Raw genomic sequence first — 27935 nt, 5'->3', positions numbered from 1 at the left:
TCTCTGGGGATGGCTAGCTGGTCTTTGGCCTCCAGCCAGGTCCTGTACACCACCTCAGTGTGTGTGATGCAGGAATAAACAGAAACATAACGGGAAAGATCTTGGCAAAAGGAACTCTATAGGGGCTTCCTTTTTTCAGTTTCCTGTTAAGTTATGCTGAAGCAGAGTCCTAAATAAGGAAAAATCCCTGCATCCTTTAGTTTTTCACAATTAAACTTTTTACAGAGACATCTTTCCATTTTATATAGATAATATTGTATTTATAAGAAATCAAGAACAGTATATAGGTGCTGAGGACAAAAGCCATCAATGCCTATTTGTGTTACATGATGTTTACCATTTGTTAAGGTAAACGATGGAAGACCACCTATATACTATATAAATACCCTAACTTCTGTACAAAAAAACATTAATTTATATAACTTTTTCCAGTAGTGTTTAACATAAATGCATTCCTTTACACTTTATTTTATTGCTCTTTAAGTACTCCGGGAAGGTCACGCAGTAAGAAACCTATACATAAGTACATGAAGAGGAAAGCAATAACAGGGATGATACTATCACATAGAAAAAACAGAATGTTTAACTACAACAATAATCAAATGTGCTTGCTGGCAGGCAAAATAAAGATCAGCAGCTCTAAACAGACACACACAGTGATTTGACATGTTCATGCAGAGATAAATTACTCTGAAGAACACAATACAGCACACAGCTAAAATACATACGATGTCAGGTAGGGAGCTTTTCAGCAATCCTCTAAGAGTTTGACCTATTCTGGAAAACTCAGATCTATGTATACATTTTGCTAGCATACCCTTAGGCAAGATTCACAGTCCTCTCAACCAGACACAAAGCAGACCTTACAAATAAGAGAAATTAGAAACACTGCATTAATAAACTATTCATTTTATCACAAAAACAAAAAAATCTTCCTCCACTATCTACTGACTATAATAAGTCTTAGAATTCCAGTCTCCTTTTTATAACATTTTCCTTTCAGGATTTGAGAGTTTATTAAGTGTTCTGTCAGGATTCCTACCATATACCCAAACTAGGAAGCAAAGCTTTGTTAAAAAAACTATACAAATCAAATTATTTAGCATTCAGCCAACAATGCTAACAAACAGATTTCCTGGAATTCCCCATGCCACTGAAATCCTCGGCTGCTCTGCAGAAGCCAGGCTGAAGAGAGAAGAGAAAGAATTATGCAGTGGAGAAAAAAATATAGAGGCGCATCCCCTAAATGCCAACCTAACCATTCAAATCATCTCATTCCACCTCAGTACAGTCCTCACTGCAAGAAAAGAGGAGTTTTTGGAGACTATGGAGAAAAAAAAATTACATCAGTCCCACCAGCAGTTTCAGCTTCCAACTTTGGCCCATGGAAACACATCCAGCTTCTCAACCAACCCAACCCCCTCTGTTTCCTCCTGAAAGGTAGGAGAGCTTCTTCTGAGGTCCATCCTCACTGCTGGGGTTACAGCAAGTTTCCTTCTAGGGAAACTACAGTTTTCCACAACAGGCCTGATAAGTGATTTTTGCCTAAACAATAGGAATAAATAACACAGAATATTTTATACCTTAATTGGTATGGAGGCTGAAGCAATAATGCCTTTCAAGAACTTCGTTAGCCAGATCCTGTGATTTCAGCGTGGGTGACATCACACATTTTCCAAAGGAGAATTTTTACATGTCAGATAACACATGCTTCCACATGTGCCTGAAACACTTTTCTCTGTTCTCCACACAAAAACATGCTAGTAATCTCTAATTTCTTGGAAATACAGGCATTATGTACAGATATACAAGACATATGTAGGTGTTCCTGCAATTCATTTTATACTTCGTAGAGAACAATGTCTGTAATGACAGAAATACTCAAAATTTGCATAGTTGAAAGTTTAATAATGAAGAGTTTGATGGGCAAGAAATCTAAAGTATCTGCTAATCACCATTCTGGGTTTTTTACTCTCAAATACAGAAGTAGTGTAATTAATTATAATTGCTGCTAGATGACTGGCATGGATTAAAAAAAATGAGGGTCCATAACAAAACAACACTGCTTTTTATTATATGATTTGTGTATTTTACATAACAATATCCCTTGTTTTGCACCATATTTAGCATATAGTACAATTTTTTTTCAATTTAGCAAAAGATGTTTACTGATGTAAATTAACATAATTCTGAAATATAAACTATAAACATTGATACACTGAGATCAGTGACAATTTGCTTATCAAGCTGAAAGTCTCTCCCTTTAAAAGAGTGACCAGCACAACTCAAAAGCACACTTATTTTCCTGACTATTCCCAGGTGTACTAGTCTGGGACATGTAAAAACAGCTATTTAAATTTTAATACAAAGATATGGACTGTATTCCTCAGAGAAGCAATTATTCAAATTCACTTCCTTGAATTATTTATATGGAATATATCAGTAAACACTTGGAACACATGCAACACAAGCCCCATCGTGGCATGATAAGCAAAATGAATCTGAGAAAATATTTCACTAATGCTACAGCTTATGACAGTGAAAGATATTAGCAACAAAAGCTGAGCTTCGATAAAAACTGCTCAGAATGCAAGACAGCAACATCACTGAATATAGTTACTTACATTTAAAATACAGGCATACACTTTTGACTGTAATTTTTGCTTTACTCTGTTATGGTTTAGCCCCAGCTGGCAAGCAAGTAGCATGCAGCCACTCACTCACTTATCCTGTGCCCCAGTGCGATGGGCTGGAGAATTCAGGAAAGAAAAATAAAAAGGTAAACCTCATGGACTGAGATACGACCAGTTTAATAATTGAAACAAAGTTGTTAAGAACAATAATGATAATGAAAAGGGAGATACCAAAAGGAGAGAGGGGAGAAAAACAAGTGATGCACAATACAATTGCTCACCTTAGCAGCAACCAGCCTCCCCTAGCCAGCTCATCCCTGAGCAGTGATCAGCCAATTTCTCCCAGTTTATAAGAGAGCATGACATTCCATGGTATGGAATATCCCTTTGGCCAGCTGCCCTGGCTATGCTCTTTCCCTGCTTCTTTTGCAGCTCCTCACTGGCAGAGCATGGGAAACTGAAGAGTCCTTGACTTAGGGTAAGCACTACTTAGCAACAACTAAACAGTGTATTATCAGCACAATTCTCATACTAAATCCAAAACACAGCACTGTACCAGCTGCTGAGAAGAAAACTAACTCTATCCTAGCCAAAACCAAGACACTCTTCCTGTACCTTAACTTCATCACATGATTTCTTTAAAAGCAACTTCTGACAGATCTTCAGTTTTCCAACTCCTAGGCTTGCTATTTCCAAGTTGCTACACTAATTACTTACCAAGTCAGAAGAACTACACTCAAATTTCTCAGTGATTTCTTCACTGAAAGAAATATTGAAATAAACAAAACCGAACATCAATCTGGGACAAGGAAATACCACAAAATAGATGTACTGATGCATCATGAGTTCATAAAGGCTTTTTTCTTGCTTTAAATAGTATAACTGAATAAAGTAAAAATAAACTGACACCTTTTTGACCAGAATTTAATTTATGCTTATGAGAGAAATAGTACATAATTCAAAAAGCTCCACCAAGTGAGAGTCATGGAGCTGTCCCCAACATTAAAAACTTCTCAATAACTGTTTACAAAAACAGATTTAAAAAGTAAATACTCAAAAAAAGAAATTTGAGGAGTTACTCATCCTTTTTATTTTACAACGATGACTAAACAAGCAAATTTGCCCACAGGGCCATTAAAATTTGGTACCCTTTTTTTATGACTAAATGATCACATTGTACTGAAACTGGTGGAGAGTTAAAAAAAAAAAAGGGAGAAAAAAAATGTGACAGTACCAAAAAGTGGAAAATAAACTGTTCAGGTAGAAAGATTTCTAGACAGCTGTATTTTCAAATTTGTGAATTTAAAAAAATATACTATTTGAATATTAAAAGCCTTAAAAGAAGGTTGGATCACTAAGGTTTATGACTGATATTCTTTAATATACAGAACAAAGCAATCTGGGACAGAAAGGACTGGATTTGATAGGTATATAGCTATGTAATCTGTAGTAAGTTCTCTGCAACAGAGCACATTAGGCTGTCCACTGGATAAATCACTCTGATGAGAGGATTAATCAATCACTCAAACAATTCTTTTCATGTCATCCATTTCTGTTTCTACATATCCACCAAAACTCCTACAAAATCTAGAGCATTACAACAAACATCTTAGGGACAAACTCTGACTTCCAAATTATGTCTCTACCACCTACTCCAGGAACACCAACTCCAGAAGTGCATCCCTCAATGTGACCTCTACATAGATCTCCCCACAACCAGCACCACAAGTATCTGAGCCCCATATCAGTGGAGGTTAAGCTCTTTAACTATTTTCTGTCACATGTTCTTCCTCTTTTCTTTCTTTTCCCTCTCATGGGACAACCCGTAAATTCTGTCTAACAATTAACTTTTGTTTGCAATAAGATACCGGGATTTCTTTGTTTAATTGTTGGACTTAATTAATCTCTCCATATTTAGGTGCTCTAGGGGTGATTATATTAGAGGAAAGCAAAGCTGAAAAGTGTAATTTACAATGGGGGAAGAATTTTGATGATTCTTAATTTCCTGGGGCAGAAATTCCTACTTCATGCTCAGAAATAAGCCTTTGAAGAGATGTGCTTTAGTCTTGTGACAAAAATGTTCCACAGTGCTTGAGGAAAAGATTTGTTCACTGCTGTCCTAATTCAAATGCTTTATGCACTTTTAAAATAAACTGGGAACAAGGTGCTGGAATTCCTTTTAAATAACTTATGAAAATATGAACCTGATTTAATCAACAGGAAAACTACAGATAATAGAGATCAGGTTAGCAGGCAGGTTAAAGGATTTCATAGCAGAAGTTCATTCTAGATTGTTTTATACTAGATGGATTTTTTTTTTTCCTTTTTTTTTTCTTTTTTCCCCCTAGGGAGAGAGCTGCATGGAGTTGATTAAATTATAGCAGACCTGGGATATGAATAGCTGGCGCTATGTCACTGTCCACTGGGATAGCATGGAGCCTTCTAGACAACTACAAATGGTTTCATATTTATTCATTAGCATTACTACAAAAGAGTTCAGTGATAGTGAGATACCAAGCGGGATTTACTTCTCAACCATAAACATTGCTGCTTAAAATATCAGTCATTTTCTGTGCAATTCATTTTTACCATAGTTTTAAAAAGCAAAATAAAAACAATGTTTGATACACTTTCTTTTGTTTTCTTTCAAAATAAATAAACAAATACATCTAGCAAGGAAAGAAAAAAAATCCTTAGTCTGTTCTGAATATATTATTTAGCCTTACATCAAAAAGATTATATTAGAATTATAAAAATTGTATTAGAATAAGGTAACTAATGAAAAGCTAGAAATCAAAGAAGGTGATAAAGTGAGGAAAGTAGAATAAATACACAAACACAAAAAGAAACTCAATTCATTGTTGTTTCTCTATTTAAATTGTTGAAGAATTCCTCTTCAATGACAAAAAAGTATAATAAAATGGATGGCAGCTGGGTAACACAACATTTGTTCTTCTATAAGTGGAATAATTACATGATTCAATCTTCTGGACTTCACTCCCACACAGAACAGAGGTAGCAGATAAGAGCACTGGTAATACTAATTAGAGATGTACCGCCCCCATGAATTTATATTCTTAACTTGAAAAGCAGCAGTACTAATTACAACCAATTGCAAAGCTGTATCTATTACAGTATTTCACACCTAAAGAAGCCTTTCTGCTTTCAGCCTGCAGTCAGTTCTGTAGGTTTTGTTAGTCTCTCAGCTGATGCACTGGGATGCACACACTGCTTTTGATGCATTGCAAGTCAGAAGCTCAAGTCCTTCTCAATTGTTTTATTTGCTTCAAACGTTATAATCCTACAACATAACATTCAGAACATGCCTACATAACTATTTTGAGCCAACTGAAGGTCTAGTCAGTGAAACAAAGGTGTCTCAAACAGAAATGTTTAAAAGTTGTTTTACACTGATAACTAAAGGAGTTAAAATTTGGCCTGCAGAACTTCCAAATGATCCTGAAAATTCATTCATCCTATAGCTGAAAATGGCAAAATTGCCTACAGACTTATGCCCAGCTTTCTATTACTAAGGAGAAATTATGAAGAAAAACCTTGTTAGTTATCAATAGGCACAAGCTTAAGTCACATTTCAACTTTCAATGGTTTTCAATATTTTTACCCTATAATTGCTTTATGCAGCTCAGTCTGTACGTAGCAACTACTGTACTAGTTCTTCTTCCATCTATTTGTACAGTCATCACTAAAAGTCTAGATGTTTTATGAGAAGACTGTATATGAAATATTTATATCACAGAGTTTGAATTCCATTGAAATCTTGTAAGACAGAATATCAAGACAATTGGGGGGGGAGAACCAAACCCCACGAGTAGATTTTTTTAGGGTTAAGAATTATTCTCTATTTTACCATTTTGAATTGATGAAAATTTTCAAATGAAGACGTTTTCAAAAGTCCTTTGTGTGGTCTTCTCTTATCAACATCGGATAAGAGTATGGGATATACATGTATAACGTTATTCTCTGAAGCCACCCGTGTAAAACTTGCTTTCATCAATTAGAGACCATGTGAATTTTAAAAACAGTTATGTTAATAGAAATCATAGAATTATAGAATGGCTGGGGTTGTAAGGGACCTTACAGGTCATCTAATCCCAAAGCCCCTGCCATGGGCAGGGACACCTTTCAATCGACCAGGTTGTTCAGAGCCTTATCCATCCTGCCCTTGAACACTCCCAGGGATGGGGTATGCACAACTTTTCTGGGCAACCTGTTCCAGCATCTCACCACCCTCACAGTTCAGAATCTTTGTTTAACTGTACTAAATTATTTTTTATGAGTCATTCCTTTCACTTGCCCTGTATTAAAACATGCACAACTGAATTCTTCTAAATATGAAATAAGCCTAAAAAAGTTTGGTCTGCCTGTATCCTCTTTATATCACAGGAATATCATAACTATGTAATCTGTAAGTCACTCAGTTTATTAAGGTCATCCTATTTTGGTATAGCTTATGACATTAAAAAAAGAGAGAAAATTTATACTATTTGTTATTTAAAACCATTCCATAAGTTCTTTTTCCAAAGGTTGTATTTGAGATGATAAAGTCATACTTACTAATGAAACAGAAATTTTATCTTCTGAGAACATTCATCAGCGATCACATAAAGCCTCATAAACTCTCTATCCTCAAAAATATAAAATTCATTTAAAATTAACTTGTTTATATGTTCCAATTGATATTGCTGTACTCCTGCAACTTTCATAATTAACTATTTTTGCTAATGTTTGCAGTAAACCAAAAGACAGTTACCCCTCTGCTTTCTCATTTAAGGCATGCCAAGTAATATATGATGTTTTACCCAAGAAAAAATTACTTAGCCACAAGAAGAAAAAGCAAACAAACAAAAATCACCACAGAGAAAGGTCATGCATATCAGGTGATGTGCATCCATACAAATCTGCGACTCCAAATTTGAGATACTACTGTTTACACTCAGCTGCTTAGACTGCACAGGCAGAAATCCCAGACCTGAGCTGAACTGAACTGGACAATTGGGACTATGCAGCCTGGGCACTATGCTGCTTTTCTGACCCAAATAGGGTGTCTGCACTCTGATGTTCGACAGTGCCTAAACACACTTCATTTTCCTGCTCATTCTTTACAGGCTGGCTTGACCAATGGAACAGATGAAAAATGTCAAGTAACTACTAATTATGTTGTTATCATGTGCTTGTATTATAAAGCAGAAACTGAGATAAGATTTACATACTGGAAGGAAGGAATGCCATCCAGAAAGACCTTGAGAGGCTTAAGAGATGTGTCTGTGCAAATGCATCAAGTTCAACAAGGCCAAGTGCAAGGTTGGGGCAGTTCCAGGCACAAATACAGGCTGGGCAAAGAATAGATCAAGACTAGCTCTTGGGAGTGTTCGTGGATGAGAAGCTTGACATGGCTGACAGCGTGTGCTTGCAGCCCAGAAAGCCACAACCATATCCTGGGCTGCATCAAAAGAAGTGTGGCCAGCAGGTTCAGGGAGGTTATTCTCTCCCTCTGCTCTGCTCTTATGAGACCCCATCTGGAGTGCTGTGTCCTGCTCTGGGGCCCCAAACACAAAAGGACATGGACCTACTGCAGTAAGTCCAGAGAAGAGCCATTAGATGATTAGAGGTTTGGAGCACCTCTCCTATGAAGACAGGCTGAAAGAGCTGGGGTTTTTGGTTGGAGAAGGCTCCAGGGAGAACATGTAGCAGCCTTCAAGTAGCTAAAGGGGTCCTACAAGAAAGCCAAAGACGGACTTTTTACAAGGGCGGGTAGTGATAGGACAAGGGGAACTTGTCCTGTCACTACAAGGGGGACTTCAAACTGACAGAAGGCAGGTTTAGATAGATACTGGGAAGAAATTCTTTACAGTGAAGGTGGTGAAGCACTAGAACAGACTGCACAGTGAGGTGATGGATGCCACATCCTTAGAAACATTCAAGGCCAGGCTGGATGGGACTTTGAGCCACCTGGTCTAGTGGAAGGGTCTCTGCTCATGGTTTGGGGAGGTGGGGGTTGGGTGTTTGAAACTACATAGCCTTTAAGGTCCTTTCCAACTTATACCATTCAGTGATTCTATGACTACATCAGAGACAGTACAGCATACACAACAGTACAGACCTGCTAACTTTTAAGTACAAGGACCAGAAAATATCAAATGAGAAATATCCCAATTTAAAGAAAAGAAGTGGACAACTTAAATTCCTACAAAATAATATAGACCTAGTGCTGAATTTTAAAAAGTGGCTAGGTATCAACTGGCATTAATTACTGCATTTCAAATTCACTAGACACAGTGAAACATTTGTTCTTAAATAATTCGCTCACTATCACACAGGAAGCATGTGTGGAAAAGTCAGGAACTGAACTGAGATTTGTAATTGAGTATATTTAAACATAAACAGTGATAATTTATGCACGTAAATAAGACAGTTCTACTTCTTACCAGCTTTATTTTTGTCTATCCTATCAAGTTGGAATTGGTAAATTTAAGTCTAAATGCCTAAAAATGTATTTAATAACTTAAAATAAAGCTGTAAATTATAAAAATTATTTCATTACCCAAGCCACATAATTTTATTAAAATTCTCCAGCTCTCATATACAGCTAGCTCTAGTTAATATACCATTAATTAAAACAAGTAGTTAAAAGGAAATAGATACTTCTGATGAAACCTCGTCACTTACAGATTTAACTACATATACACAATAATAACACCATTCCAGAAATCTGAGGCTCTTTTTAGATTACTTAAGAGTTGTACTGTGGTTTGCTTCAGGGTCCTGGTTTTCCAGTCACACATGCTGGTTAGAAAATGTCACGGTTCCCATCCAGTTCCAGTGGCTCCATCCCTTTTCTACAGATTTGGGCCAGCACAGGCCAAGCAAGCCCTGTCCAAAATGGTGGTAGAAGGAGGTGCCCAGGGCCTGAGCCTACATCTCAAGGACCAGAAACACTCCTATGTACCCACTTCTTTGTCCCAGCAAAAGAATCCTAAGTTCAAGGAAGATGGAGACTCTGAGCAATGTGCCAAAAACAAATACAGATCATCTTGTCTTGAACCTCAATTCCTGTGCTGTCTTCCCCCTTAAGAGGAGAAAAGGTGTGTACCTGAAGACGAGTAAAGAGAAATCATGAAAAAGCTGCTGCTACTTGGAATACAAAATTGCAAAATGTCAAATCCTCTGCTTTCACAAGCAAGTGACAATTCAGTGCCTTTAGCCTTTTTTAGACTTTGGCCTTCTCAGATACACAAAAGATTATTCAAGAGATTACTACAGATGTCTCACGTCTGTTAGCAGTTTCCAGTCCTCAAGGTTCCCAGGCACAAATTGCATCACTAGATTTAGCTTACATTTCTTGAATTGGCACAGCTAAAATAAGCAAGCTATTTCTTTTGGCATGTTAGAAGAATGAAAAACATAGATTTAGTATACCTACAAAATTCACTGTAAAATATCCTGTTGCAAATACATGTACAACATATTTTTATGTTTTCTATTTCCATTTCTCTTTGAGATAAGTATACCAAACATAAATGCTATGCTATCTTGTTAGTATTTTAGAAACCTACCTATGATACAGGTGAAATTATGAACACACATATTTCAGTAAAGAATACATCAGAATATTCTGATTAAAATACATAATCTCATGTTCTTTTGCATATTTCTCCCCATTTTAATTATTCACAAAATTTATCTAGCCCTTTTAATAACAGGTATCACCTATAATGGCAGCAGACCTCCTACAATAGTGTCGCTTAATTAATTACTAAGTCCTACTTGGCACAGATAACAGATGAGATAAATACTTCCACTGATTACTTGTGAACCAGAAATCTAATAGAATATCAATTCTATTTTGATATCTGTGCTGTATTCCTTTAGGGTCTCAAAATCTATATCTATAAACTAAAAAGTTCCAGTAAACTATATTAACAAAAAAATGTATATTCTTTTTCTGCCAAAAAGTTCAACAGGAGAGAGATCTAACATGTCTTCTTGACAGTCATAATTCCAGATAATATTGTATTTATTGATGTTTAAAATTTTAGTTATACAAACTTTTCCTGAAGAGTCAGAGTAGTTACTGTACTAGCACTTTCAAAATACTCCAAGAGCCCCAAAATACTTTACTGAAAATAGCGGGCTTGCTTGCTTGGCAGAGTTATGCATATTTTTCAGATCTATCAAACGCTGCAAAAACACATGTCTTCTCTTTTATGGGACATCACGATTGCTCCATTTGTGGTAAATTTGCCCTGGGACACAGCATTTTACAAAGAAAATTGCATTACAATGGCCCACATCATGCCATCTGTTTTAAGAACTCTCCAGTGATTTCTATGGAGAATAGTCTTCAAAAATAAATGGAACAACATGTCCCAAAGTACTTTTTTTACCTAACTTAAATACTTTTCATGAAAAATATTTTGAAAAATTTAGAAAGCTGTACCATTACCACTAAGTTATCCCCTTGATCTTCATCTATTCCCAAATGGGTGAGAAGGGTTCATGGACTGACAGTAATGCATGGAAGACAGTTCCATGGCTGCAGAGCTGGTAAGGATCCCTGTGATGCAGGGGCTGCATGGGGAGTCCCAGCTTTCCCAGAAGACAAGTCCTGCTGGTTCCCTTCCCTTCCACTCACACTCCCATCAGTAATACTCTGTGCCACAGGTACCAGGCAATGCTGTCACAGCAGCAGAACAGCCAACAGCTTCATCCACGTCAGCAAAACCAAGCAGGCACAGGGGCAAGGATCTAGTGAGGCCAGATGGCCATGAGCAAAAAGTTTAGAATCTGACAGTTTAACATTACCCTCACATTTGAAGGTCATCTCAGTCCTTACAAAGATACACCACAAACAGTGCAGATGCCACAGGGACACAAAGGACAACAGGCTGGGGGGAGGGAGTTGGACCTTTCTTTTAGTCTGTCAACACTGTGAATAAATTTCATCATGCCAAATACCTTAGATGCACTTCACCTGCTCTACAGAATATCAAGAAACGAAAAAAATATTGTTATGTCTTGTTATTCTCTCTTTCAAGACCATTTCTCTGACACAAAGTGCAACTATAAATTTTAACTCTGCAAAAACATCACGACTTTCCTTGTAAAATGAGATCTCTGTAAAACACCAAAGTAAGCATAAAGTTCTGCTTTAAATCCAAAACAAATACTTTATTTTAGGAAGTATACTATCCCTATTTACACTGCACCAGAGCTGTTATTTTACAAGATACACAAAGGAACATCCTCAGAAATTCCCTGGTGAAGTCATCTGAAACCCCTTTCAAAAGAACAATAACCTTCTGCATCAGTACAGCTTCATATTATCTCATGTCTGACTTACAATTAGGACAAAAGCTTCTATGAACTTCATTAAATTTCTATTATCTAAGAATTCCAATGTTTTCATAGCATAACCAATGCTCTAGACTATTAGTATTTGTTAGTCAAATTTTACAGACACTAATTCTAAAATACCCAAGAGGCAAATTGAATCTAACCCCCACCCCCCTCACAGCACACGTGGGGTGTCATCGGTTTTGCAATACAACTTCTTATGGGTGATCTAGGTTTTGGATTGGTTTGATCTGGGTTTGTTTGAATATGAATGATGTAAGGGAGCATTTTTTTTTTATATTTAGAATGGCTTTAGTCATGCAGATGATGTGCCTGTCAAAATAGGTCCAAACTGGAACACTAGCAACAAAAAAAAAGGTGAAATGCAAAACATCATAAAAAATTTCTAACAATTTGATATGAAATCACAGCAATTGTAACATCAACATGAAGACATCTTTCTTTCCCTTGCCGAAAAACCTTTTATCCTCTGGACATCTCCCAGTCATCAGTTCCAACTTATCCTTGATCCCAGTGTGCTTCTTCTGAGCACCATTTCACACCTCTCTAACTGGATGTTGCTCATTTACCACAACATTTTGTTTGGGCTCTGGAATTCACCAAGGGCTTAGTTTATGCCTTCAAAAATAAAATTCTTTGCTCTACCCATTCCAAAGCCACAGCACATTGCCTCACCCACTGACTGTGAGCTGTCCTGGCTCCTCTCACCCTTCTTGACTCTTCTACCTCCCAGTCTCACATTCTTGCCTGAAGAGGACCTATCAAGCACAAGAGGACCTATCAGCAGCCGCAGTTTTCCTGCTCTACCTGAACAGAATAAGTTCACCGTGTTTCCACTCAGGTCAAGAGGTTCTCCTAAAAAACACAACAGCAGTTCCAGAGAACCTCTCAAACATGCACAATCATTTACCACTGTGTTTTTATCTACCAGGAAAATTATTCTAAATATCTCACTCACGCATACACACACAAAGGGGGGGGGAGGGGAGGAAAGGCAGACAGTGACAGATTTTATTTGATTGTGTCTGGTTGTTCCTACCGACTTTTTGCTTTACTCTGGCAGTCAATCTGTTATCTGCTCTCACAAACCATCCTTAGCAGTTGCACTTTGGTTCTCTGAAGAAGAAATCCTCAGAGTGCAATTTATACAAATAATACAGTCCATTCCTTCATTTGAGAAGCAAAGACTCATTCAACTCTGAGCATCTTTGCCTAGGACCTGCTTGCTCTTATACAATGTAAATTTTAGCCACAGCACTCGGTAAATAGGAGAGCAGACTGACTTTTCATATATCACTAACCGTTGTAATCATCCCAAGTAGAAAAATAAATATTTTGATACGGAAATACACCCAATCCACTCTGAAAGAAAATGCAAATCAAGTGTGACTGTGCATATGACAACCCTGTCAGTGCCTGCCCACTGGTAACAGAATACCAGCAAACTGCCTACTCCCTATATCATGACTGTAGGAACCAAACCAGATGTCTACAAAAATTGAAAGAAAAAATACACAACTAAGTCAAACACATGAAAGCATCCTCAATTTTTACCGGAATTCCATTTCAGAAGGGGAGGGGGGTAAAAAACCTCTTGCCACCTCTTCATGGCAATAATTATTTGGGAAAAAAATAAATTATAATACTTTATCTCTTTTCCCCCTTCATTTCCTAGACACACCAGTTCTCTCCAGCTGCCCCAAGTTCTTGGGACATGGATGGTCGGACACACACACACAACCCCCCCAAACCCAAACAACAATGACAAAAATTAAAGAAACAAACAAAAAAAACCCAAACACCAAACCCAATAAAATTGCTGACTTGTGGAGCAAAAATTCAGTTTCTCTCTGCTGCAGTTGTCTCCACCATAGTCACCACTAGCAGTGCCTTATCACCATTTGAGATCAGCCCAAGTAGGTCCCACCTTCACAGTTCCTCCCCAAAGTGCATTATCAACATCCAGTGGAAAAGAAAAACAGGAATAGGTCAAGGACATGGCAAGTCAAGAGGTAGCAGCAGAGATGTAAAAAACAAGGCTGCACTGACAGTCAGAAGATGCTAAGATGGGGTATAAGACTAACATGATTAGAACTTTCCTCAGTTGCTCTTTTGGTAGTCTGTTTTAGGAAATGCAACAGGATTTTCTTCTAAAATGCTATAAAAAAGAAAGGGCAATAAGAGGAGTAACCCAAAGCTGAGTTCATTTCCGATGCACATTTCACTGACTCTATGATTTTCTGGTGTAGGAAGAGGTTTACACACACACATTAACATTTTTATTTTACAAGACTTAGTTCTATGTATAACTGAATATGTATTTTCATGTAGCAAAAGAAATATATAATTGTTGCTAAAGAATTCCCTAGATTATATTACTATGTTTCCATATTTCTAAGACTCTTATCGTCATGGCATCTGCTCAACTGAAAAAAAACTACAGCTGACTATCAGTATAGAGCAGTATACAGAAACAAGTGATCTAGGGCAGAGGGCTCTATCTGGAGCCTCATGACTGGAATTTTCATTTGCTAAAAATTAATGTATATAATTTACATATTTCTAGAAAGCAGAATTAAAAACAAATTAAAGACAAATACAAAAATAATAAAAAAAAATCAAGTATATTTTTCTTGTATTAAAAGTAAAAAGAATTTATATTATATCCACACCTGCACATCCATTTTCTTCTATGTGCAAGTCCATTATGAGAAAAATCACCTAAAGACCTGAAGGTTACAAAACTAATCAAATATCAGATCCACCCATCTTCATTCATTTTGGAGAACTGAAACTAGGTGTCATGACTGCAGTGGGGCAGTTCAAATAGAGCTCACTAACAATTCCCACGTTACCGATTGCAAATTGCTCAACCAAAGCCTCCCTCAGGGACCAGGTGCCATGATCTTCACACAAGTGAAATCCCCACATATGTCAGCAGGAGCTCCACATGCAGGAGGAAGGTCATTGACAGTTCCAGAGGCATGAATTCATCATGGTCTAACGTTAACTCCCTCAGCATATGAGTAGGTTAGAAGCTGTCTGCATATGGTTTCTATGCATCTGCTATGGGGGCCATGACACAAATACAGCTTAGAGAAAACACACAGAAAATAAACCCACAATACCAGAGGTCACACCTCAATAGTAAGCATTATGATGCATTAATTTTAAACTATATATCACTTTTTCATCAAAGCTTCAAAGTTTAAGAAACACTGCTCATATCTCAACATATTCAAAACAAGTAAACTTTAAAAGGAGTAGTAACAGGAGTCTGACAGCATCAGCCTTTCTCATTTACCATTTCCTTGCTTTATCATATTCACCTTCTTAAGTTCAAATCTACAGACTAACACAGTCATTTGATAGCATTCAGTATTCATTTATATTACTAGGAACTGTTTCTCTAACTGCCACCTCAAAACTTCAATTCCTGTAAGTAACTAAACTGTAATAGACACTTTCTGACAACTACAAATTTAATCCCATTCACAACATCTATGAGTGGCATATTCAACATGTAGTCAATATAAATTTATATAGAAAGTATGCATTCATTCATGACTAGGCTTTGCAAACGAAGATTTGGGAAGGGCTCTACTCACATTTGTTACAAGCACGCCGGTGGCTAAAAAGGCACATACAAGACAGGCACACCCAGTTGCAAAAGGCACAGCAGAAAGACTCCTTAGGTGGTATATTCTACAAGGCACGAATCTTTCTGCATTGTCTTTTCTCCTCAAGAGTGATCCTGCGTGTGTTCTCAAAAGGAGCAGCAGCATTATGGATAGTGCGTCTCCAGACCTTCCAATTGGAGGCCAGAGTAGACCAGTTATGTTGATCAATATGGCCAAGACTGAGATGTTGTTTCAGGGAGTCCTTGTATCTTCTCTTTGGGGCTCTTCTCTTGCAGCAGCCGGTGGTAAGTTCACCATAGAGCAGGATCTTAGGGAGGTGGTGGTCCTTCATCCTGGAGACGTGCCCTGCCCAACGCAGCTGTGTTCTCAGCAACATGGCCTCAATACTTGTGACTGCGGCTTGTTCTAGAACAGATGTATTGGTCACATAATCTGACCAGTGGATGTTTAGGATTGTGTGGAGACAGCGCTGATGGAAGCGTTCTAGGAGTCGCAGGTGGTGGCAGTAGATGACTCATGATTCAGATCCATATAAGAGAGTAGACAGCACTATGGCTCTGTAAACACTGATCTTTGTGCTTTTCTTCAAGTGTTTATTTCACCAAACTCTTTAATGAAGCTTTCCAAAGGCACTGTATGCCTTTGCTAACCTGTTGTCTATCTCTCCGTCAATCTTACTGTCCGAGGAGATGAGGCTGCCTAGGTAATTAAACTGTTGGACTGATCTGAGCTCTGATTCACCAATGGTGAACAGAAGGTATGCATTCTTATATGGACACACCTATGCTGTTAAGTAACATAATCCAAGTACCTATTTATTATGCAGCAGAATATTTTGTATTATGGTTAAGGTTAGAAGACTAGCAAACAGAAAAACAACAAAAAATCTAAACATTTCAAAAATATTTTAAAAACATTTTTATTTCTAATAATTCTTTAAATTAGTACATTTATGCAAGAGGTGTGATACATTAGACTGTTATGAAGTGTATCTTTTAAATAAAGTTCACTGTGTATTTTATTCACAAAGAAAAACAACCCTTTTCCAATGGATTATCAAGTCATTATTCTAGTTGTTAAATCCATACCAATGAAATATTTAACACAGACACTGTAATGTTTTTAAGGATAGATACAGGAAAGGTTTAGAGAGTTGAAGTAGAATTTAGATATAATATAGGTATTAAATCCCGCAATAGGCTGACTCTCCTTTCTCTTCCTTGCTAATGCTATCCTCCACTTCCCACTGGAATAGTTCAGCATTGATGAATCCAAAGTAACGCACATAGAAAAAAAATTTCTAGCAATACACTTAAAGTGATGAGCAGTGAGCTCATCAGTGATGAATTATCACTCAGAAATAAAATAAAATTATGGAATTATAATTAGCAAACATCAGATCAGTGCTTAATGGAATTAAAAATAAAAGTATTTGGAAAGAAACAGAGAATAAAACAATTTATTTCACTGTATAGGTCCCTGATATGCTTGCATTCTGAATGACACAGTATTTTGGATTTTCAAACTGATTACAACAGAACTGGAAAAAGAGGACAAAAAAAGATGGAGCAACCTGATTATAAAGATTAAACAAGAGTTCTTCCAGCTTCAAAATGAAACAATGGGCTATCGCAGATATCTGTAAAATAAAAATCTGTATAGTGTTGGAGCCTGGGGGAATGCTCTGGAGATGCTCAGCCTATTGTTATATTCTTCCCTTGATACTCACTGTGAAGAGACATCATACTAGTCCAGACAGACTTCAGTAAAGCAATCCTTATGCTTCTAAGAAGAGGTATGAAGAATGATCCCATTCACCTGCCCTACTAACAGTGCCTCATCTTGATATGGATATAAATAAGCCACAGGGAAATTTAAGGACAATGTACAGAATATGACTCTACCAGAAAAAAAAAAAAGTCCAGACAAACTGGTTAATAGTAAATATTTTCCTCTGAATAAAAAAAAAAAAAAAAAAGGTAAATGCTACACTATTTACACACTCTGCAGTGTGGATGTTCACTTGCCACATATATGAAACATGCTTCCCACAAACAAAAGGGGCATACAAACAAAAGATTTTACTGGCAATATGTATAGTTTTCAAAAATAACTAGATAATAACTAATGGAAACATCCCTTTTAGTTGTAATTGTGCAGCTGTCATTTACAGAATCCAACTGCAGTTATATTAAGGAATGTAATCTGCATTATCAACTCTTCAAAAGAATACATCTACTATGCATAAGATTCTTCTCCATCATAAACTTCATGACAGTATTTAGGGTCTTCATCATGCTGTTTACATCAATTATAAGGTTTTTAAGAGTATTATGAGGTTTTTAAATTATTAAAACAGAAGGGTTATTCCATTGTGAACTGTCTTTCTTTCCCTCCCCTTCTTGAATTCCATTAGGTTATCTTAAAAAAGAAAGATTCAGTAGAATTTGTGTTAAATCTGCAGAAACAATGACAACGTTGTTGAAGACAAGGCAAGACTAAGTATTATCTTCCCTTCTACAACACCCACAGGTTGAAAATCATCACCACATCTGTTCTGTCTTCAGCTGTTTGATTATTAAATAGCCTAAAATCTCTCCAAAGTTTGTGCTTTGCACAAGGAACTTTTCTTTAAACAGCCTCACTATTTCTTGCATATCCCTAAAACATTTAAATGGATGTAGTAGATACTGGGTTTAAATCTTTGAAACATTTAGGTTCTATAAAGAAAGTATACATACAGGTACGATACACCTACAGAGGTGTCAACATGTCTCTCAAACACAGAATTGAATGAAAATCAATTTTTATATCAACATGTAATAATGATCTACATGTGTGATTCATATTAATATGAAAGTTACCGGCATGCATGTTGATATGAAAATACAATGTTCAGCAACAAGATTTTCATATTGGCATGCATGCATCAAGTTCCCTGGGGAGGAACAGCATTTGATTCCTTCATGGGTTAATAATTTGCTCATAACTTAAAGAGATGGCACCTGCTCTGCCAAATACATATTTGCATTTCCAAAGAATGAGAGCAGTCAACAAGACAAGGGGAGGGGTAATGAAACTTTTCCTGAATAAATGAAAGAACTCTACATGGGGAAGCAATTAAACATTTGAATCTGAATGAAAACTGCAGAAGATGCCAAGAAATATGTACAAGAATTGGCAAACTTTTCCTGCTTCTGATGCTCTCCAGTGAAAGTTGGCCAGGAATGTAAATAATGCAAGACAAATCGGAGCTTGACCTCAAAGCAAATCTAAGGAGTTGCACCTTGTCAGAATATATAGAAGATTTTGATCTGATTTTAGTACAAATAAAGCAAGAATGTCTTTCCGTTCTACAAATGCTGTCATTGTAAGTCCATGTTCCACAGTAGTTTACTTTGGATTTTGGATTCTGAAAAGAATGATTTTATTTAATTTTACTTTAAGATAGCAGATGAATTAAGGATGAACTACAGAAGTTTTCAAGGTTTCTCGATGATGAAAGCATTATTCCACGCCCATAGCAGTGGTTATCCTTTTAGCTAGGGTCCTGGACTAATCATGCAGAATTCACTGTTTCAATACATCAGCAGATCAGGATACTGAAAGGGTAAGAGGTCAGCTCTTTCTTTAGCTGGACAGCATTTTGAGAGTCACTAATGTAGGACTCAAAATGAAAAAGCTTCACTGAGTGACCACAGTTGATCAGGCATGTACCCTGGACTTAGATAAGGTCAGAGGGAGTATGGTCCAAACTCTGAAAGAGTGCTCTTAAAAGTACAAGATCTTTTGTATTTCTCATATTTTCTTATTAGTTTCCTCTACAGCTATCTGTTCGTTTAACTACATTGAAATATGACTATGTTACTATTTGTTGGAAAAATGTAGTTGTGAGATTCTACAAATTCTTCTGTCATTGACAGATGAGTTACCCTGACCTCATTAGCTCAACAGACCTGAATAAGAACACACGAAAATCCTTAGTAGAGATTTGAACTTCCCCTTGTTCATTGGAGAAGCCACTAGATATAAGTACTGGATCAGCTATCAAGATTATTTTTCTTAACAGCAACAGAGATAGGTAAAAATCACAACATTGGTGTACTGTGCAATACAGGGTAGAAAACTAAATTATTGAATACTCATGTAAGCTGGCTTTGTTTTCTCTAAATAGGCACCCAGGAACTACAGTCGGTGACAGAACATAAAGTTCTTCTACAAGTTACTATTTTGAATTCACAAAGGCAAAAGATTTCATAGCTGGATATGATATTTTACTACATGCGGAACACAAAGTAACCACTTGGCATTTTAAATTTAAAGAGGAAGTAAAAGAATATTCTTATCAGAGTAATCTACTGCTTTTAAGAACACCTAATCTTCAAAGCTGGGCATTTCCCCAGGATTCTTCCAGTCATTCTACTTTTATGAAGTAACAGTTGTGTCAACAGCACTAAACCTAACAAAGGGCAATACAGTTTTACACCTCTGTTTTATAAAAGATAATATGGTTTAGGAGGTTTGAATTCTTTGACATAGAAGTTATCAGCCTGTTTAAACACAAACACTGTCATTAGTGTCATTAGTGTTTAAAAAAAAAAAACAGGTAAAATGACCCACTGCCCCTCCTGAGCAGAAGTCACTGCAGTACTACACAATTTTAAATTTACAACAGCATATGATGATAAACCTGGTCACAGATGTAGTCGTTTTTCAATGTGTGTGACATGTAGAACAAAGTAAACCTAAATGCCTGTGTAAGGCTTCACAGTTTCAAAGTAAATCCAGAATTTTTAGAAAACTCTGTAATTTTATTTTCCATTAAAATGCGTTACTGGAATATTTTATATCCATAAGGAATTAGGACAGAGACTTTTTGACAAAAACATACCATAGTCATGTTTTTGGGACATGAAGAAAAACAGAAATGCTCCAGAGTACTTGTTTATTTAGATACATTTAAAAATAGGTCCTTTGATATTTAACTTCTGGTATGTGGCCCATTCTAATGAACTACTGTTTTAAGGCTATTTTATTTTGTATTTATATTCAGTAATGCATGGAGAAGATTTGATACATTCTTAGGAGTTCAATTCTTCCTTACACTTCTAGTTGAGAAAATACCCAAGGGTATAATTTATCTCACCCAAAGTCGGATGCCTTAAAATTAGACCTTAAACTGTGAAAGAGTCATCCCAGCCAGGCACCCCTTATAATGAATTGAGAGACCTGGATACATCCAGAATGTACTTCAACTGACCTATAAAGGATGCTCATCTTAAAATTAAAATTTCCCCCAGCAGGTGCTTTTGATTTTCCATTAGCAATAATAGAAGAGACAGAAGGTAACCAGATGGTATTTAGATATTGAATAGAAGAGAAATTATACCCATTGATGTATATTTTTAACATTTTCAAAACTTTTAACTCTAAATGATGACTAAATTATCAAAATATAAAGAAATAGACAAAGTAAAGATATTGAGTAAAAAAAATCTAGGGGTGTAAAGAAGCAGCAGTCTGGTTACATAAAGGAGATTAATCCAAGTTTTACATTTCTAATCCTAAAACCTTTTCCCAGAATTCACTAGCTCAGGTTCTTTTAAATTTTAGAGGAAAAACTTTCATCGAAGACTAGCCTTGGGGAAAAAAACAAACGAAAAACCAAAACAAAACCAAAAACTAATGGTAAGCATTAAACTTCCTTTTGCTTGCTTAATTCATTCCTGCCTGTACTCACATATTTTTTAGTTTTCATCTACTTCAGTATGATTTTTTAGCTATTAAATATTCTCTTTTTTTCTTTCTTTCTCTTTTTTCCTTAATCCCTTCTTAAAATCTATTTCTGGCATAATATTACCTCCCATTCAATTGACTAATTCATAAGTTCATGCAGGAAACATGGGAAAATCCACAATTAAAGAGACAAAAGATGCCATTGGAAAAAAAGCAGCGGACTCTTGAGTCTTGGGATGCAGTGGTTCATACTGCTTATTTCTAGACCATAATCTCTACAATCTAGATTTACAAGAAAACACTACTTCTCCATTCAGAAGACAAGACAAGAAAACTTGCTGACTTCACACCATCTGTGATTCTTTCCAAGGTTGATACAGCTGCCTTACTATTTGCCATTTCTCTATTTTACTTAAATTTAGCTTGTCAACCCTCTAAGACCACAAACATATAAATATGTAATTGCATGAAAAAGTCACATATACTTCAACAGTGTTTAGGAATGATTTCATGTAATTTCCAAACTCAAACCAGTGTAAACATCAGAACTGTCCACCTGATAACAAACTTAGACTAAAGAGAATAAATTTCGCTAGCTGCTTTTACTTGACTCAATGTGCTTTAAAAGACAAAGGAAACGAGAATCAAGTTTCTATTAACTGTGTGAGTTCTCCACATTCCCTGACTAAACCACCACTACACTGGAATGCTTCATAATATTCCACAAGGCAACTCAAAAGGGAAGTGAAGCACATGTCATAGCAGAAGGCTCACAGAGTTTCATGTACGTAGTGCAACGTAAACTTTCACGAAAATTTGCATTGTATATCTGTTGAGATTGATCCTACTGAATGGACTAGAGAATGAGCTAGTTATTACAATTACTGAACACTAGACATCTCATTGTATGTCTAATAAAAAAATCACAACAATTTCAAACCAAGTAATCAAAATGTGGATGAAAATCAAACTAAAAAAAAATTAAATAATTCATGGCATTTGTACTAACTAAATATTCCTGCCAGCATAAAAAAAAGTCCATTCATAAAATCTCTAGCAGACAAGAAAGAAGCAGCTAGATGTCATTTTAGTTATGGTTTACTATGGTAAACAACAAACATTATCTAAAGATAGAAAGCTAACTGATCCCCACGATGGGAAGTCTAATTAGTAACACTGTACTGACAAACATGTCTAAAACTTTGCTTGTCTTTGTTTTATTTTTCAGGGCAAAACAATAGCATCAGAGTTGTACATTTACATTCCAAACTTGTGTTAAGGGGTTGGACAAGAAATAATTAAACAGTCTCCAAATACTTACATTTGTTAGGCTTTTAAACTTGTGGCAAACTAACTATATCCCCCCAGGGCTACACTGCTGCAAACATTATTCAGAGAAATTTTCTATTTTCTTCAGAAACAATTAAAAAAGAAAATGTGTTCTACATTGCTTAAAGCTGTTTTACAGGGTGTTTGGGGACAGTTACTCATCTCAATTCCAACTAAATATATAAATATTTACTTCTCAACTTCCCAAATTAGCCAAAATACCTTACCTGCATCAGATCGTTTCTACCCATAGGAAGAGCATTATTAGTGTCAAGAAAACTAGGTCAGGTTGACAAACTGAAGATACCAGTTTCAAATTTATAACTTTTTTCACTCTTTTAGACAAGGTATTAAAAATAACTAAAAACATCAAACTCTTCTCAGTGAGACCCAGTATGTCACTTCAGCTTTCCTGAAGTACTGTGAATTTGCTGGTTTAGCTATAAAAGTAGTCCCCAAAGAGAAAATTATTAATAAAATACTGCAATGAAAAACTAAAATTCTGGACAAGTAATTGCCCTAAGTCTACTACTACTGTTACTAATTATTTTGCAAGTGCCACAGGAAACAATGGACTCCCTGAAGAAACTCTACTGAAGGTCAAGAGATCCTTTATGTGGAATTGTTGTCACAGAAAGATTTTTTTAACCTTTTATACCATCTATTATTGACTGAACTGGCTATGAAATGCTAAAATTCCTTCAGAATAAGACCTAAAACTTATTCTGCACAAGCATAAAAAAAATTGGAAATGACATTTAGAGCAAGGCCCAGTACATTTTATTGATTTATTTTTTACTTTAGACAGTACTGCAAAGCTCAGCTGGGAACTCCTGAAGCAGCTTGCAAACTTTACTTGATAAAAACAAGAAGTAGGGAGCTGGAATAATGATTTCAGGAGGCCAGCATCCTGTTCTTCAACAGCACTGCACTCTGTTGATGTCTCCCAGATTTCACTGAGAGAGCTTTATCATAACTTTAAAATAAACATCAGTGTCCTTCACAAATACCTTGACCTTTCCACAGGTAAAAATCTGGCTGAAATTCTTTTGCTCCCTCACACCAAACAACAAAACAAGACCTGTTGTTTCTGTAACCCTTCTGATTGTTGCCACTCTTCCATAATTCCAGATACAGATGGGAATGTTTCATCATACACTTTTTACATGGATCCACAACTCCTACCATTACACAAGATGAGAAGATACACTGAATATAAAGATTATGTAAAGTGCTCTTTGCAACAAAGTTAACTTTAACCAAGGAAACACCAGAAATAACCCAGGCTTTAAAAGACTTGTGGAAAGTGTATGCAGAAGGCTTAATTTATCAATGATCTAATAAAGACCATAACAATTCAAAGAAAATTAAACATCATATATCATCTATACTCAAGGACCGTTTGGACAATGATTATAGTCATATAGTTTAGTTTTAGGTAGTCCTGTGAGGAACAGAGAGTTGGACTCTAAGATCCTTATGGGTCATTTAAAACTTGAGATATTCTATGATTCTATCCTATATGCTGCTAATTTTTATTACATTTAATATGAAGCATGACTTCAAACCATTATCTTTCATTCTATATGTACCATTCACAAGAACTCAGTGCTGTTGTCATACACACACACAAAGCAAAAGAAGTCCAGTCCAGCTATCCAGCCAAATGATTGAAGTTTTCCAGTATTAACTCTCAAGTGTGCTATTTACACCCTGCTTTATCAAAATGCTGCTCTAACAGGTTTCTTACAACTCTTATCTTCCTCTTTATTCCTGTTTCTGTGATCTCATTCCATTTGCAAGAGGTACCTAGACCCGTCCTATAAAGTGGCACCTAAATGACACTTAGTTCCAGAGCAGAAACAGTGCAGAACCTCCTTCTAAGTAAAAAACCTGATGTCTAGTGCTCTTCAAAACAATTATTAACTTTATTATTTTCAAACTGTATAAAGGCTTAAAAAAATATCTCTTCATTCATGTATTGCTACTGAACACTGTTCCTTAAATGTTCAAGACACCTAAAGGTGTTTAGAAAAGATGATTTGAGCTTGAAAGTAACAATTCATATATATTCCTTCTTCCTAAACAAACACAGAAAGCATAATTTTTCCTAAAGCTGCTTAAGAGCAGCAACTTCTGTTTGCAGGTACCTAAATTAGATTAAACACAACTGGACCCAAATATTTCAAATCCATAGCATAACACATATCACTCCAAAACCATTTCAGACTGTTGAATAATTGTTCCAGGCCTTCTGTACCATGATATATAATGAAGTCCTTCTAACTTGACAAATGAACAAGAGATGACATAAGCCCCTGGAGGAAACTGTTGCTTCGTGATGCCCCATGTTTCTTGATGCTTGTTTTCCTTCTCTACCAGACAGGCATTTCAGGCTCTGAGCAATACCAGATTACCACTTTGGGGAGAAACAAGGGACTTATTTCCTGTCATTTTATCCATAAAGCATAGCACAAGTCCAGTCATTTGGGAATGCATATTAGGTTCTTGGTATGGATTTTTTTCCGGATGTATAATGACTTTCTAAATACGTGCATCATACCATTCAAGTGCAAAGAGCAACTATTACCTTGCTACCTTAGGTTATTTGACCTAAATGGGAGTAGGAAATTTGAGTGGCTTTTATGAAAACTTAAAAAGACTATTTCTCCTGCTACAATTACTGGTTTTCCCCACCCTGTTGCACTGTCTTTTTATTTTATGGTAGGATTGTATAAGTTTTCCATCGTCTTTCTAAACCTATATCAACCAGATAAAAATACCTTTGAAAAATAATAAAGTTTTCACTAAATTTGTAGAAAAACAGTCAAACAGAATGAAGAACTGAAGACCTACAATGTGCTTGTTCAGCTAGGGAGGATAAAATACCTATAATACAGTAATCTGCTGAAAAAAACCCTTTAATCCATTTGCAAAGCAGGATACTCACAATGCACTCACAAAAAAAAAAAAAAAAAAGGATAAGTTTAAGAAGACCAGCCTTTAAAGCGTAAGTTTTTAGTTGCATCTTTTGTTTCCTGCCCTCGTTCTGCTCACATCCACAGTGGATGCCTCACACTTCACCGCTTTGAACCCGGCTATCAGGGGCAGCATCAGGACATTGGCTGGGGTTGAGCAAAGTGATGTAGGTCAACGAGGCAAATTGGCAGCAACAAGAAATCTAAGCGACACGTCGTGACAAATTCAATACGGCACGGTTAGCTACAACTTTCAGTCTAGCCCCTTCACTACGCCCAGACACACACCCGCGCACCACGGACCCCCCTCCCAGTTCCGCGGCTGCGACCACTTCGGCCGACCAGCGACTCGCGAACTTACTGCAGTGCGATGCGGGCGGAGGGACGCGCGGCCCTGCGATACGAGCGAGCCCGGCGCCCTGGGCAGCTGCGGGACCGGCCATCCAGCCGGGCCACCGCCAGCGACGGCGGCGACACCGCCGCCAGCCCCCCGCCCCGCCCCGCCGCTGGCTGCCGCAGCCCAGCGCTCCCGGCCCGGCCCCGCGGGGTCACCGCCGCCCTCTGCCCCGCTTCTCACCGCCCTCCGCGGCACAGCGCGGACCCCGCAGCCGCCCTGTTCCCGGGAACAGGCAGCCGCCTCCGGGCCGCGCGGTTTTAAGCGGCGGTGCGCCAGCACATCTCCCACCCCCTTCCCGGCCGGGCACCACGGGGGAGGGGAGAAGCGACACACACTCACTCACACACACAGAGACACCCCTCCCGCGGCCCCTCCCGCCCCCCGCGCAGCTGCGGTACCTGTTGTCCGGCGCCCGCATCCCCCGGGCGCCGCCCGCCGACCCCGCGGCCCCGCGGCCGCTCCGCGCCGGGGCGGCGATGCGGCAGGAGCAGCGCACCGCTCCGCAGAGCTCCGTTCTCCTTCTCCACCCGCTCCACGGCGCGCATAGGCGCTACGCCCGCGCAACACTTACCCAAAGTTTACCGGGTCTCCCCGCAGGTGGCGACCGCCCCGGGCTGCCAGGCAGCGGGGCTGTGGCCGCGGCCGCCCCCGCGCAGTCGCGGGGCACGGAGGGGCCGGGCGCGGCCGGCGGTGCGCACCTGCACGGCGACCCCGCGCGTACCTGCGCCCCGCGGCAGGAGCGGCGGCCGCCGAGCCGCTCCCAGGCAGGTGCGCCGCCGGAGCCCGCGGCTCGAGGGGCCAGGAGAGGCTGCGCCCCTGCTGCCACGGCTCCGGCAGGTCCCCAGCAGCCGCCGGCCCCCGACAAGGCCAGCCCAGTGCCCGGCTCCGCGCCACTTTCAGCAGCTACACGCTGTTCCCCGCTCGCCAGCCTCCATCCGGCCGTCCCTGCCGAGGGACCTTCGCGAACCTCGCTGCTCGGAATGCTGCCCTGTGCCCCCGCTTTCCTCCAACACCTGTTTCGGAACCTCTCTGTGGGTAGCAACACCTCAGCAGATTTACTCGGAAAAGAAATAGAAGAGCAACCCGAGCAGCAATGGCATGGAAATTGATATCTTTGTGCCAGTGCCTCCCACTTGGGGAACAACGGAGCTTATCAAACTTTCAGTGACAGGTTCCCAGGGTGTTTAATGGCAATTTGTCTTGACCATAAGAAATTTCTCTGAAACACTGGGAGATTTCTAAGCAGTAGTAACACTGCCAAACTTCTTTCTTAACCGAGTCTTGAGTGGCCGGGTTAGCCTCAGAACATCAGTTGTGAATCTGATGGTTTGATTAATTATAGTGACTATTAATTCCCGTTTAAATTAGCTTTGTTGGAATATGGCACTAAAATACTTCAGCTTTGAAGGGTGTTTCAGGCAATCTAGCTGAGATTTAGCAGTGATAATAATTTTATATAATAAATAAAATTTTATTTTATAAATGCTAATAATTTTATATAATAAATCTATAGAAACCTGAAAATACAAAACATTTACCAGCGTTTTTTGTTTCTTTTGTACCTGTATCCATTCTTCCTTCTTCCAACTTTATGTTATGTGGTGCAACAAATACATATTTATAACATACACTGATATAAAGGCACTCATAACTAAAATTTCATTTTGATATAGTTTTGATGGTCTCTAATAAGCTCAAAACCTGTTTAAATCAATGTATTCCACTCTCCTCATATGCTCACAAAACCAAAAGAAACAACAATTTTTCTAGAACTTTGGAATAATATGTTCTCAGAGATGTAGTATCACAGACATTAGACTTTAAATTTTCATCCAGTAGTCAACCT

The 27935-nt window shown here is 37.9% G+C and overlaps 1 protein-coding gene across 9 annotated transcripts in view; it reads right to left on the bottom strand.

Annotated features, from left to right (window-relative positions):
- Nucleotides 1–27120, bottom strand: part of DGKB (diacylglycerol kinase beta) — a 345725-nt gene extending 318605 nt beyond the window's left edge. For 4 of the 9 annotated variants that reach the window (XM_051785969.1, XM_051785977.1, XM_051785976.1 and 1 more), the window contains exon 1: nt 26054–26165. The gene's annotated coding sequence lies outside the window, so the exon portion shown is untranslated. Of the gene's footprint in view, nt 1–2624; nt 2705–2914; nt 2933–26053; nt 26166–26487; nt 26603–26660; nt 26751–27056 lie in introns of those variants that run through there. The other 5 variants (XM_051785972.1, XM_051785970.1, XM_051785971.1 and 2 more) reach the window with 5 other exon arrangements.
- Nucleotides 27121–27935: the final 815 nt, after the last annotated feature.

Source organism: Manacus candei, unplaced genomic scaffold, assembly GCF_025592945.1.
Source record: "Manacus candei isolate 608988 ecotype Guabito, Panama unplaced genomic scaffold, ASM2559294v1 h1tg000021l, whole genome shotgun sequence".
In the NCBI taxonomy this organism is placed as follows: domain Eukaryota; kingdom Metazoa; phylum Chordata; class Aves; order Passeriformes; family Pipridae; genus Manacus; species Manacus candei.
This window is presented reverse-complemented; position numbering and strand designations above follow the sequence as displayed.